Source organism: Rhinopithecus roxellana, unplaced genomic scaffold (genome assembly GCF_007565055.1).
Source record: "Rhinopithecus roxellana isolate Shanxi Qingling unplaced genomic scaffold, ASM756505v1 contig5555, whole genome shotgun sequence".
Taxonomy (NCBI): Eukaryota; Metazoa; Chordata; class Mammalia; order Primates; family Cercopithecidae; genus Rhinopithecus; species Rhinopithecus roxellana.
This window is the reverse complement of record NW_022144149.1, coordinates 16,055-31,126: the sequence shown is the minus strand read 5'-3', so window position 1 is coordinate 31,126 and position 15,072 is coordinate 16,055. Positions and strand designations below refer to the sequence as shown.

Here is a 15,072-nt window from a genome sequence, read left to right as displayed (position 1 = left end):
CTAATAATCACTTGTTTTTTTCACTTAACAGTCATGGTGTCATGTTTACACAAAACCTTTGGCACTATGGTTCTCTAATGGCTTTAATGAATAGTAAATGCTTTGATTTTCCTTTTGCAAAAATGTTATTCAAATTTACAAGCTGGAATTTAAAAAAGAGGTTTCTACTTTATCCTAGAGGGAAATAGAATCTGACAAGTGTCATAAATGGACAAAAAGCAGCTTATAAAGGCAGCTGGTTTGACATAGCACATTTTATTTTAGTGATTTTTAAAAATCCTTGACTTTTTTTCTCAATAATTATTCACAGTTTTAGGTCAAATTTCCAAGAAGAAAATATAACATGGCAAATTCAATGAACAAAAGGCGACTCTTATGATCACTATTTTAAAAACTTTTTCATTTCTATGGCAGCAACTACACAAAGCAGAAATGTCAGTGACAGTCCATCTGCCATTTTCATTGACAACATGGAATGTATACAGCCAAAATAAAGGAAAAAAAATGCATGCTGTGCTGACATTCCTCTTCACTGAGAAACAGCATTAAGTTGTTTCTGCTACAATGAATTCCAGAGATTGAAATTAACTTCATGCATGCAAAATCATTAAACAACATTTTTCTACTCAGGATGTTTGAAATAGATCAACAACTTTTATTATAGCCAGCAGGAAGAGATATTTTATGACACTGGCATCCAAATTATAGTTTTAAAAATAACTCAATGGATTTATATAATAGTCTAAGACAGTGCTATAACTCGGAAATGTTTAAATTTTCTTTTCTCTCTGTGATAAAATGGCTTAAGAATCACTGAGCTGCGTCAAGCAAGATGTCTTATATAAAGCCTTTTGACGTTTCCATAATGGAGTGGATGTCACCTTCACTTCCCTCTGACCTCAAGTGTCACTTTATGAAACCCCTTTTTATGTGATTATCAGGCTAGGTTAAACTATTCCCCTGGTTCGGAATCAGGTCTTATGGGGAGGACTCTAGCAAATTTCCATAAGCCTGAAGTGTGATCTGAATCACTCAACATCTTGAAGCTGAGAAGGATAAACATACCCACAAAAATTAAAAGGCTTTTGTTCAATCACCTGCCTGGCTAATACCATAAATCAATTTACAAGTGTCATAAACACAGTAATCCTGAAATAACTGTTAATGGCTTTTTTACTCTGAAAACAAAGGAAACACTGTACATTATAGCTATATCCATTCAAACACTCTTTCATGTCTCATAATACTGCAGTGACAAGACAAAAGAATTGCTTAGAGTGTTAACTCATCATCCCTGCAGAGTTGGCATATTTTTTATACAGTAGATCAAAGAAATGTTGACGTTATTATAAGCAAATTGATTTTATTGGGAAAATGTCAGCTTTACTTAGTAACGATGTGGGATAAACTAATAGCATTAATAATATCATTTATTTAAATAGCAATTACTGTGGTTGAACTCTAACTGGAATATAATTGAATATAGCCTATATATACATATAGGTTATATAAAAATACACATATATATATATTTTTGGTTTCCAACTATACATCTAAGATTCTTAAAAATAGTATACGGTAATGACATCTAATTCAAATTGTTTCATAGTGGAGACTAAGAAAGAAAATTACAGAAATTCATGGTCATTTGGCTACAAGGATGGAGAATAATTCCAACATTAAGTGATTTTCTGAGTTATTTCTCAGAAAACAACTTATATACCTGTGAAATTCATGTAGGGACTATTTTTCAAATTAAGTAAAAATCTCAGATGTACTAAAGTGCACAAAACTTAAGTGTACAGCTCAGCAAACTTTTACGTAGGTATAAATCCAGGTAACCACTTCTCATACTTCTTAAGGACTTTCAGTCACTAAAGACATTCCACTAGCTTCACTCCTGGAGCATCCCACATGGCCAACTCATAAGAAAGTAAGACCTATTTGTGTTCCCCTAGCCTTTTGTATTACAACCAAGGTGCTATCTCTCCTCCAGGTGATATTTGGATTATGTGGGAGCAGCTTGGGTTGTCACATGACTGGGGAGGGCTATTTGCATCTAGTGGGCAGGAGCCATGGATCCTAAACGACCTGCAGTGCTCAGCACAGTCCTGCCCAAGGAAGAACAGTCCTACCTGAAAAGTGCAAACCCTCACTGTGACGGATACTCATGCTATAGCATACGGGGAAAAAAAAAAAAAAAAAGTTGTGTGGTCAATAATTATGGATATACTGTATGCATTACTATTGGAACAGTCATTTTGGAGTACAGTTTGACGGTTTCCCCCCAAAACTAAACAAACGCTCACACATGATCCAGCCATTGAACTCCTTGGTTTTTACCCAAAGGAGTAAAACTTATGTCCATAAAATACTCGTATATGGATGTTTAACAGCTTTATTTATATTTGCCAAAACTTGAAAGTAACCAACATATTCTTTAGTAGGTAAATGGATAAACTGCACCGTGTCCAGACAATGGAATATCAGTGCTAAAAAGAAAATGAGCTATCAGCCATGAAAACAGGTGAAGGAAACCTAAAGGCACATTAAGTGAACAGGCCAATCTGAAAACGCTAGATACTGTTTGATTCTAACTACATGACACTCTGGAAAAGGCAAAATTGTTGAGAAAGTAAAAAGACAAGTGGTTGTCAGGGGTTAAGGGAGAAGGGGGAATGAATAGGAGGACAGGATTTTTATGGCAGCGAAACTACTTTGTATGATACTACAGTTGTGGATATGTGTCACTACACCTTTGTCAAAACCCATAGAATATATACACCAAAAGCAACCCGAATGTAAAGTATAGATTTGGGGTGTTATTGATATGTCAATGTAGATTCATCAGTTGTAACAAATGCAACACTGCTGGTGGTGTTGTTAATGGGGAGACTGTGCATATGCAGAACTGGTAGTATAAGAGAAATTTCTGTACATTCTGCCCAATTTTGCTGTGAACCTAAAACAGCACTAAAAGATGAACTCTTCCTGGAAAGAAAAACTGTAATATGTGAGAGGAAGCAATAATAATATATGACAGATTTCTAAGCTATAACAAAAAATCAACTTCAAAAATATATTTGTAAATTAGAGAGAACATCCTCTTAACTCTTTTTCAGATTTTCATCACTCACTCCCATCTCGGACACCTAAAATCACAGAAGACTGATAACATCAGTGGTGCAATCACTCAGTCTTAAACTCCTGGCTCAAGTGAGTGTCCTGCCTCAGCCTCTCTAGTAGCTGGGACTATAGGCACCTGCCACCACATGCAGCTAATTTAAAAAAAAAAAAAAATTATAGAGATAAGGGTCTCACTATGTTTGTCCAGGCTGTTCTCAAACTCCTGGCCTTAAATGATCCTCCCCGCCTTGACCTCCCAGAGTGCTAGCCACCGTGCCCAGCTCATGAATGTTCATTTTTAAAACTTTATTTTCTCCTTCTCTACTATTCTCCTGTTATCAAATACTGTTCCCTCTATTTATCTCCTCTTTATTTATTTCACATATATATCAACATTGATCAGTACCATGGCAGGAATTTTCAAAAAGGAAATGAGGCACTTCCAGGTAAGCTGAAATGTCTTTCCCTTATTTTCCATTAATAGAACAATGACTTTCATTGAGTCTGGAAACTAATGATAAAAATTTAACTGTAACAAGAATTTGGAACTTTTTAAAGGATAATATATATAATGTTTGATTACAACTTACAATTACATTTAAAAGTAGAAAACTAATTAGAAAAAATAGGACCAAGTGCAGTGCCTCATGCTTGTATTCCTAGCACTTTGAGAAGCTGAAGCTGGAGGATCACTTAAGGCCAGGAGTTCGAGACCAGTTTGGACAACACAGTGAGACCCCATCTCTACAAATATTTTCTTTCTTTTTTAATTAGCAAGGCACAGGGCATGTGCTTGTACTCCCAGCTACTCAGGAGGTCAAGGTTGGCGGACTGCTTGAGCCCAAGAGTTTCAGGCTGGAGTGAGCTATGATTCTGCCTGGCAACAGAGTGAGACCATTTCAGAAAAAGGAAGGAAGGAAGGAAGGAAAGAAGGAAGGAAGGAGGGAGGAGGGAGGAGGAGGGAGAAGGGAGGGAGCCCTTCCTTCTTCTTCCTTCCCCTTCCCTTCCTTCCTTCTCCCTCTCCTTCCTTCCCTTCCTTCCTCCTTCCTTCCTTCCCTCCTCTCCCCCCCCTCTCTCCCCTCTTTCTTTCTTTCTTCCTTCCTCTCTCTCTCTCCCTCCCTCCCTTCCTTCCTTCTTCCTTCCCTCCTTCCTTCCTTCCTTCCTTCCCTCCCTCCCCCTTCCCGCCCCCCTCCCTCCCCCTTCCCTCTCTCCCTCTCTTTCTTTCTTTCTTCCTTTCTTCCTTCCCTCCCTCCTCCTTTTCCCTTCCTTCCTTTCTTTCTTCTTTCCTTTCTTTCTCCTTCTTTCCCCTTCCTTCCTTCCTCCCCTTTCTTTCTTCCTTTCTCTCTCTCTCTCCTCCCTCCCTTCCTCCCGAAGAAAGAAAAAGAAAAATATATACCTAAGTTTCTCTTTCCAACCAGCACCCAGCAATGGGCATCTCTCAGGACAACTGGCACAAGTACCAGAAGACAGGGGCAAGAGAAAGGACCACCATAAGAAGCAGAAGTCTGAGCTGCGATGCCCCACTGCCACACTAAAATTGGCCCCCGCCACATCCACACAGTTTATGTGTGGGGAGGTAATAAGAAATATTGTGCTTTGAGGCTGGAAATGGGAACTTCTGTGTCTGGGAGTGTTGCACTCGCAAAACAAGGATCATTGATCTTGTTTGCAATGTCACCCACAGCGAGCCGGTCCGCACCAAGACCCTGGTGAGGAATTGCTTGCTGCTGGTTGGCAGCGCACCTTAGCAACAGCAGTACAAGTTCCACTATGCACTGTCCGGGGCCGCAAGAAGGGGGCCCAGCGGACTCCTGAGGAGGAAGAGATTTTAAACAAAAAATGATCCAAAACAAATTTAGAAAAAAAATATATAATGAAAGGAAAATGAATGCCCAAAACAGCAGTATTCTGGAGGAGCAGTTCCAGTAGGGCAAGCTTCTGTCGTGCATTGCATAAGGATGGAGTCAGCGTGGCTGAGCAGATGGCTATGTGCTAGATTGCAAGGAGCTGGAGTTCTAACTGAGCCAAATCAAGGCCTGGAGAGGCAAACAAATGCTCTTCCTTCCTGTCTTAGCTCACGTAATAATGGTGTTTATTATTCTATTATATATATTCTATAATATAGATCTTATTATATATTATTATAACATATTATATAGTTCTATAATATAGATATTATCTATATATATTATCTGTCTCCCTATGTTTGCATGATTATCTATCTATCTATCTATCTATCTATCTATCTATCTATCTATCTCTCCCAATGTTTTGGATGGTTTTAATCTACGTTTCCACTTTTTTGTGTTAATCAAATTGTTCAGGTGGATACCAGCAGTGAGCACACTACTTATAAAGCTAAAATAAACAAGGGCTCACAATTTTTTTGTACTTGCCTTGTCTACATATTTGTAGGCGATTGTATATTTTATGAGGCAGTTGCCAGATCCTATTCATTCTTTTTGTGCTTACATGAAGTATAGGAAATACTCACAATAAATCTTTCTGAATGAATGGATGAATTTCATGCATGTGTCCACAAAAGAATATACTCTGCATAGTTATAGATGGTTGAGAAAATTCTGAATTCCTTTTATTTTCTCATTCATCCAAATACAACTAAGAAATTAAACTTCTGAAATACTCATTAAAGTAAATATGGATTTGAATGTAAAACACTGAGCTAAACATTGCTGGGCTTGCCACAATACTTCCATAAAGGCTAATAGAACTTTAAATGAATATCACTCAGTCTCATTCATTTTACAGTGTCTACTTAAGGCCAACAATATTCGTAGGTTTTAGTGGTTCTTTTAAGTGTCAACAAAAATGAATCATTAACTTTTCTGAAATTTACTTTAAAATACTTTACCATAGGCTGTGTGATAATATAGAGGCTACTGAATTTTAATGTACCCCCATAAATATAGTCAGTCAGTATTCAAAAGGTCTTAATCAAAACTCTTCTAAATCTCTAGTAAAATGTAGTAGCACTGGTTACTCTATGTACTTCAGGTATCTTTATTCTGTAAAGTGTGTTAAGTGTATAAGTATGGCTTAATCACTATAATGGATGTTAGCAGAATGATCCATTAAAACAAAAAATAAGCAGTGTTGTATATATTGGTGGATTTTGCTAGAAATGTTTGCTCAGACACAAGCACCCTTGCGTGAACAGGATATTAAAAAATCAAGGTAGCGCTATGGCCTAAACACAATTTCATTGCACTCCAGGCTTAGGATTTCATTCATTTTTGCAATAAGTGTTTTTTCTATGACTCCAATTGAAAAGGTAGCTGAATCCTGCAGCTGGAACATCATCTCATCTGCCTCTAGTGAAGCTTTCTTGCAGATTTCTGTCAGAATGCCTCAAAGGTTTAACAGCTGGGACTCCATCAAATTGACAGAATACAGGGTACAATTTTGTGATGTGTGTGTTTGTGTATGTGTGCATGCATGCCTGTGCATGTGTACACATACTTATAAGCACATGTGTACATTTGATGGCTAATACATATTTGCTTGCCTGGACTATTTCATCCTAAGATTGTCCTTGTCACATAGCATCTGGTAGCTAGCTTACAAGAAAAAACTAAAACCCTCATTTTTCTCTAGGACTTGGAACTATTGATACCTATAAAAAGTAACCTAATGACCAAAATTAGGTCAGGATGCAAATATGAAGAAACTACTATCTGCGGTAAACTTTCTATATGAAAGCATTGTCAGAAAATATACTCTTAGAAATTTGAGTCAGTGATACACCATTAGCCTTAACCTAAGGCCATTTCTAAGGTTGTATTTAAAGCATGAATTCCAACCATTGGTACTTGAATATGATTTTATTTTTCTTAGCTCATCAAAAGGCACTTAAGGGTCTTGTAGTGACAGGGATGGTCATGATAATTATCAACTGCTAGTGAACATTAAGCACTTGAATATGACACTAATAGATTCTTTTAGAGATGAAAAGGCTGCATGATTAAGATAAATAGTTCATGGTTTGGGGTATCTCACCTTCGATTTTTTATCTCTATACTGTTTCATAACTACTCATTTTCTTGCAATGTTTCTATTCTTGTTACCACATTTCCTTTTCCATTCTCTGAGGCAAATTTTTGGTTAAAGATAATTAACTCGTTATAAAATGCTAAAGGCCAAATAGTGATACAAAAAACTTTAGCCTTCTTTTCCCCTAAAATCTATAGTTCACAGAAACATCCCTCTTGTCAATTCAAAACTTTCAAAGGGAAAATAACAAAGCAAACCAACTATAATCAGAGAGATTTGGGGCATATTAAGAAAAGAATATTTATGCATAATCACATACCAGAGGTTGTTTAAGGGGGATATTTTTATTCAAATTCAAAAAGGTATAGGTATTTTTGTTGCAAATAGTTTAATAGATGTATCAGTGCTTTGGATATGTTGGTAGAAATTTTAATCTTCTCACTATACAAATCGTTAAAAGCAAACCTATTCTATTCAAGCCATAAGATACAAAGTATGATTTCTGATACTTAAGATAAATTTATAAGAAACTCATAATTTCCTTTGGCTCATCTTCTGCTCCGGTGATGGCATTAGAGCTGTCAACATTGATTGATCATTCCCTGTGCTTTTATGAGAAGAATTAATGCCAAATCCTGGGTCAATGACCTAGATCCCTAAATCTTTCATATCTTGTCCTCATTTTCCATGAATAAGAAATAAGAACAGGAAGGCAATATCAGTTAATATGTCATTTTTGAACTGATTACCTTCTTCATTTGCATGATAACCAGTTAGATTCAATTTTCTGGATATAGTGGGCAGTTTACTTAAAAATACATGTTTAATAGTCTTATGTGTTTTGATTCCAATATTGATAATATTTCTAAGAACTACACAGTTACTATTATCACATACCATTTTAATTAATTTGTTTTTACTTATTTTACAATAAAATAGATTCTTATTGCAACAGAAAATAATGGCAAAGGAACGTATTCAGTAAAAAGTTGAAGATTATACAACCCCCTTCTCCCCATCCCTGCCAGAAAACATTTAAGATATGAACACTTCCAGACATTTATATTCATTTTGATTTATTTATATGTACATTTATATTATATATAACATATAGTATGCCTTATATATGTTGTATAAATGATATCATATCTATTATTTTTTATTAAGTGAAAAAGGCAAGTTATAGAGTGTTATCTATAGAACAAACAGGTAAAGACCATGGGCTTTTCCTAGAAAAATCACAAGTTACTAGACATTCGAAATTCAGTTTGGGAAAAGGATTACTGAAGGAAAAACTGTGAAAGATCTTAAACTTCTTTAGCTATAAAGTTATAATTAGGGCAGAGGTCACTATCAGTAATGCAAATGTTATTAATTATGTCAACATTCCTAACTAATTCATTTATTGGATATATTTTCTATTTCCAAGTATTCACTCTATTCTAGAATAATTTTCTTTTACATTCCAAAGATAATACTGTGGTAATTGAAATACACTGAGTGACTAGCAGGTGACTAAGACAAAGTGTTCTGTAAATATTTTGATAAAACCTGAGATTAACTAAAAGTTACTTTTAGCCATGATACTTTCTTCCTTACTGTAGAGATTTTCCTTTAAATGAAAGAAATCAAACTGTCATTATTTTCTACTAACATATCATTAGCACAAATCAATTATAACTCTAGAGATATGATGTTTTCCTAAATGTTATGCTTTGGCATGCAATTTGAATTCAACATAGCTAACAGTCAAAAAGGAAATAAAGTTTATCTGCGGCCAGATATGACTACCAGTATAATTTATCAGAAAGAAATTGATAAAATAAAAGCTCCCACCAAGTCACTTAAGGAGCATCTTCTTTCCATTTAAAGCAGTGTTTAGAGTTAAATTTATAGCACTAAATGCCCACAACAGAAAGCGGGAAAGATCTAAAATTGACGCCGTAACATCAAAATTAAAAGAACTAGAGAAGAAACAGCAAACAAATTCAAAAGCTAGCAAAAGATAGGAAATAACTAAGATCAGAGCAGAACTGAAGGAGATAAGAGACACGAAAATCCCTTAAAAATATCAATGAAACCAGGAGCTGGTTTATTGAAAAACTCAACAAAATAGATAGACCACTAGCCAGACTAATAAAGAAGAAAAGAGAGAAGAATCAAATAGACGCAACAAAAAATGATAAAGGGGATATCACCACCGATCTCACAGAAATAAAAACTACTATCAGAGGATGCTATAAACATCTATACACAAATAAACTAGAAAATCTAGAAGAAATTGATACATTCCTGGACACATACACCCTCCCAAGTCTAAGCCGGGAAGAAGTCAAATCCCTGAATAAACCAATAACAAGTTCTGAAATTGAGGCAGTAATCAATAGTCTATCAGCCAATAAAGCCCAGGGCCAAATGAATTCACAGCCATATTCTACAAGTGGTACAAAGAAGAGCTGGTACCATTTCTTCTGAAACTATTACAAACAACATTAAAAGAGGGAATCCTCCCTAACTCATTTTATGAGGCCAGCATCATCCTGATACCATAATCTGGCAGAGACACAACAAAAAAAGAAAATTTCAGACCAATATCGCTGATAAACATTGATGTGAAAATCCTCAATAAAATACTAGCAAATCGAATCCAGCAGCACATCAAAAAGCTTATCCACCAAGATCAAGTTAGGTTCATACCTGGGATGCAAGACTGGTTCAACATACACAAATCAATAAACGTAATCCATCACATAAACAGAACCAATGACAAAAGCCACATGATTATCTCAATAGATGCAGAAAAGGCCTTTGATAAAATTCAACACCCCTTCATGCTAAAAACTCTCAATAAACTAGGTATCAAAGGAACATATCTCAAAATAATAAGAGCTATTTATGGAAAACCCACAGCCAATATCATACTGAATGGGCAAAACCTGGAAGCATTCCCTTTGAAAACCAGCAGAAGACAAGGATGCCCTCTCTCACCACTCCTATTCAACATAGTATTGGAAGTTCCAGCCAGGGCAATCAGGCAAGAGAAAGAAATAAAGTGTATTCAAATAGGAAGAGAGGAAGTCAAATTGTCTCCGTTTGCAGATGACATGATTGTATATTTAGAAAACCCCATTGTCTCAGCCCCAAATCTCCTTAAGCTGATAAGCAACTTCAGCAAAGTCTCAGGATAAAAATCAACATGCAAAAATAACAAGCATTCCTGTACACTAATAACAGACAGAGAGCCAAATCGTGAGTGAACTCCCATTCACAATTGCTACTAAGAGAATAAAATACCTAGGAATACAACTTACAAGGGATGTGAAGGACCTCTTCAAGAACTACAAACCACTGCTCAAGGAAACAAGAGAAGACACAAACAAATGGAAAAACATTCCATGCTCATGGATAGGAAGAATCAATATTGTGAAAATGGCCATACTGCCCAAAATAATGTATAGATTTAATGCTATCACCATCAAGCTACCACTGACTTTCTTCACAGAATTGGAAAAAACTACTTTAAACTTCATATGGAACCAAAAAAGAGTCTGTATATCCAAGACAATCATGTGCAAGAAGAACAAAGCTGGAGGTATCACGCTACCTGACTTCAAACTACACTACAAGTCTACACAGTAACCAAAACAGCATGTTACTGGTACCAAAACAGATATATAGACCAGAACAGAATGGAGGCCTCAGAAATAACACTGCACAGCTACAACCACCTGATTTTTGACAAATCTGACACACACTAGCAACGGGAAAAAGGTTTCCTATTTAATAAATGGTGTTGGTAAAACTGGCTAGCCACATGCAGAAAACTGAAACTGGATCCCTTCCTTACACCGTATAGAAAAATCAACTCAAGATAGATCAGACTTAAACATAAGACCTAGGACCATAAAAATACTAGAAGAAAACCTGGGCAATACCATTCAGGACATAGGTATGGGCAAAGAATTTTCTAAAACACCAAAAACAATCATAACAAAAGCCAAAATTGACAAATGGGGTCTAATTAAACTTAAGAGCTTCTGCACAGCAAAAGAAACTATCATCAGAGTGAACAAGCAAACTACAGATAGGGAGAAAATTTTTGCAGTCTATCCATCTGACAAAGAGCTAATATCCAGAATCTACGAAAAACTTAAACAAATCTACAAGAAAAAAAGAAACAACCCCATCAAAAAATGGGCAAAGGATATGAACAGACACTTCTCAAAATAAGACATTTATGCAGCCAACAGACACATGAAAAAATGCTCATCATCACTGGTCATTAGAGAAATGCAAATCAAAACCATCAAAACCACAATGAGATATCATCTCACGCCAGCTAGAATTGCCATCTTTAGAGTCAAGAAACAACAGATGCTGAAGAGTTTGTGGAAAAATAGGAATGCTTTTACACTGTTGGTGGGAGTGTAAATTAGTTCAACCATTGCTGAAGACAGTGTGGCAATTCCTTAAGGATCTAGAGCTAGAAATACCATTTGACCCAGCAATCCCATTACAGGGCATATACCCAAAGGATTATAAATCATTCTATGATAAAGGTGCATGCACATGTATGTTTATTATGGCACAAATCACAATTGCAAAGACTTGGAACCAACCCAAATGCCCATCAGTGATAGACTGGATAAAGAAAATGTGGCACATATACACCATGGAATACTATGCAACCATAAAAAAGTTTGAGTTCTTGTCCTTTACAGGGCCATGGATGAAGCTGGAAACCATCATTCACAGCAAGCTACCACAAGATCCAAAAACCAAACACCACATGTTCTTACTCATAAGTTGGAGTTGAACATTGAGAACACATGGACACAGGAGGGGAACATCACACACCAGGGCCTGTTGAGGGTTGTGGGCTGGGGAGGGATAACAAGAGAAATACTTAATGTAGGTGATGGGTTGATGGGTGCAGCAAACCACCAGGGCACGTGTATACCTATACAACAAAACTGCACGTTCTGCACATGTAACCCAGAACTTAAAGTATAATAATAATAATAAAGAGTGTCTTCTTTCTGGAAAAAGACTACAGAAAAGCAAGTAATTTCCATGTAATAATTGCATAATGTAACTACTATATGGCAATGCCGCATCTCTTTAGAAGTAGTGATTTTCACAGCAAGAATTCTGCTTTGCTTCTCATACTTTTAACCAGACAATGCTGAATCTCAACAAAGAGCTACATAATTGCAAAAGAATACCTTCTCTGAGCAACCAAAATCACCACCATTAAGTGCTGAATTATTCAATGAGGGATAATGGTACTCAAAATATAGCTGCTGGCTCTAACAAGTCACTTTTGCTTGTTTATCGGGTTAGAATAGCCAGTAGGAGGTTGGCAATGAATTCTCTTAAGCATCACAGAACAGTTTCTTTTTGCGTTTTCCTGATATACATATCTACTTTTTTTTTTTTTTTTTTGGTACAGCCAGAACTTCGAATTTACTCAGAGTTATGTCATCTGCCATCTGAAACACTAGGTGAACCAAAAATGTGGTCTGCAGACTAAGCCAGCCATGCATATTTGTGCATGAAGAAAATCCTATGGAAAGAACTTGATGAGGCTCAGCTCCCTCCTAATGTAGACACTCTGGGGTCTCAATCCCTTCTACCTCTACTTTGATTCCTCAGCACTTCCTATCTGTATTATTCACGTAAAGGAGATTTGGATTAATATTTTTTAAAAAACGGAAACCTTCCATGGCATCTCAATACTCAGAACATGGATCAAAATCCTTATTATTCTGCAAATTCTGAGTGGTCTGGACTCTACACATATCTCTCATCTCTCTTCCCCTTCTTGAGCTTCAATTACATGTTCTTTTAACTTCCTAAACACTCCAATCTCTTGTCATATGCTTTTCCATCAGTCTGGAGTACCCTTTATTTTCATCATCTTTTGCCCAGATGGCAACTCCTGTCCTTCAGGTCTCAGCACAGCTGCACTTTCTTAGGAAACCATTCATATCACAAGGGTTTTTTTTTGTTACATTGCTTTTTTTCCCCTAGAAATAAGATGTTTCACATGAGAGCACACATGAGAGCACTTATCTCAGTTTTGAATTATACATTCACTAGTGTGATGTCTTATGACGCTTATGTCTCTTACTAGACTACAAACCCAGGAGAGCAAGAAACATTTAGGCTTTGCTCATCATCATCTCCTCATTGCCAAAGGTATTGCCTTAGACAGAGTAGGCACCCCATGAATAAAGCTGTTTAAATAAATAGTGAGTACATATAAAATAATTGGATGCCAATAAAAATGAAGAAATATAGCAAAAATTGTAGCTTAACCACATTGTACGCTACCTCCTTGTAAGGTTCTTGCCATTGAATATCTTTCTCATTCACTCTGACAAAGTCATCAGAACCCAAATCCATGTCTTCTATCCCATCACCTCTCTTTGCATCAGATCCGATTCCTGCCTACCTATAAGCTACCCCCATCTCAAACAAAAATCTTTAGCATTCAGCCTCCACAAACTCAGCAAATCCAAAGGTTCATTTATTTTCCTCTTCTGGCAGTTTCTATCTAAGTAGCCTCACTGCTTTCTGTAGTGATTCAAACTGACATCTTGCGTCCCCTCAATGGTCTCAACAAGTCTTATTAGTTTTAGTTTCAATCAATTGATCTATGATTGCCACTCTAGGTTCTTCTTATTACTTCATCTCTGAAATATTATAGTAAGTTTCAAACAATTTTCTCTAACCACAGATTCTCTAAGCTGCCATTTTCCATCAACTGCTAGCCAATTTTTCTTTCTGAAACCCAATACTGATCCTTTCATTTCCTATTAAAACTTTCAAGGGAAAGGCGGCCAACAACTTCCTGTTGAAGGGGTGCCGGGAGCTGTAATCTCGATGGAATGGAAAGAGAAGGTAGTAGTGACTTTTTTTGATATTGTATTTCCAAAGCAATCTCACTAGTCATAGATTTATTTGTTCCTGTGGGTGTTTGCAGAGGCACACTGATATACACTGAATGATGACTAATTGTCCTCCTAGTGCTGTTTCACTGCTCACCTATCAGGTGAGAACAATGTGCAAGTTTCTAAGCCTAGGGGAGCTCACACAGGGTCATGGAAAGGGATGGGGGCACATCCCAACACAGTCTCTAACCAGCTGCTGAACTAAATTCTCATTTATAAAGTCAAGATGTTATGTGCTCCTAATCTGTCGTGAGTATTACAAATGTGTACCCACTATTGTACCTGGAACATAGTAATTACTCAAAATTGGTAGCTATTTTTTATTATCATTCATTTCTGTTGGGCTAATTTATCATCTGATGCAAACCTAATTCTCCAGGATTTTCCTAGAACAACATCCAAAAGGGAACCAATGGTAAGAATTTGCAGCACCCCGATGTCCATATGTTCAATGATGCTGCTAACTTTGCCCATCTCATTCTCTCCCCATAAAAAGCCTTTTATCTTCTTATTTACCCAATAAGTGTTCACTCATCCTCCAATATTTAATTTGTATATTGATGAAACTTTCCACATTTCTGGAGGCCAAGTATGCTGCACTCTCATACCTAACAAACAGATTTTTATAAACACTCTTATAATATTTTTCAATTATTTATTTACCTGACTGTGTCTTCTCTAAGACTAAAAACTCATGGAAACCAGGAATTCTCTTTCATTTCACTTCAGATAGTGTCTGGCACATGGGAGATTACTCAATAAATGTCAGCAGAATAAGTATACTCAGAACTTGTGCAAATTCCATTGTCCACTAAGACTCCACCATCCAAATAAGAGTCAACCAGGTTATAGCACTTTAACACAGCATTGTTAATACTATTATAAAAAACATTCCTGTCTATTGAGATACTTATTCTGTGCCACACACGTTATTTAGCGTTTTAGGTACATTATCTCTGGTGTTGAGTTTGTGTTCATC

General features: G+C 36.4%; 1 pseudogene; it reads left to right on the top strand.

Annotated features, from left to right (window-relative positions):
- The first annotated feature begins 4,553 nt into the window (after positions 1–4,553).
- LOC104657188 lies at positions 4,554–5,205 on the top strand (annotated as a pseudogene).
- Positions 5,206–15,072: the final 9,867 nt, after the last annotated feature.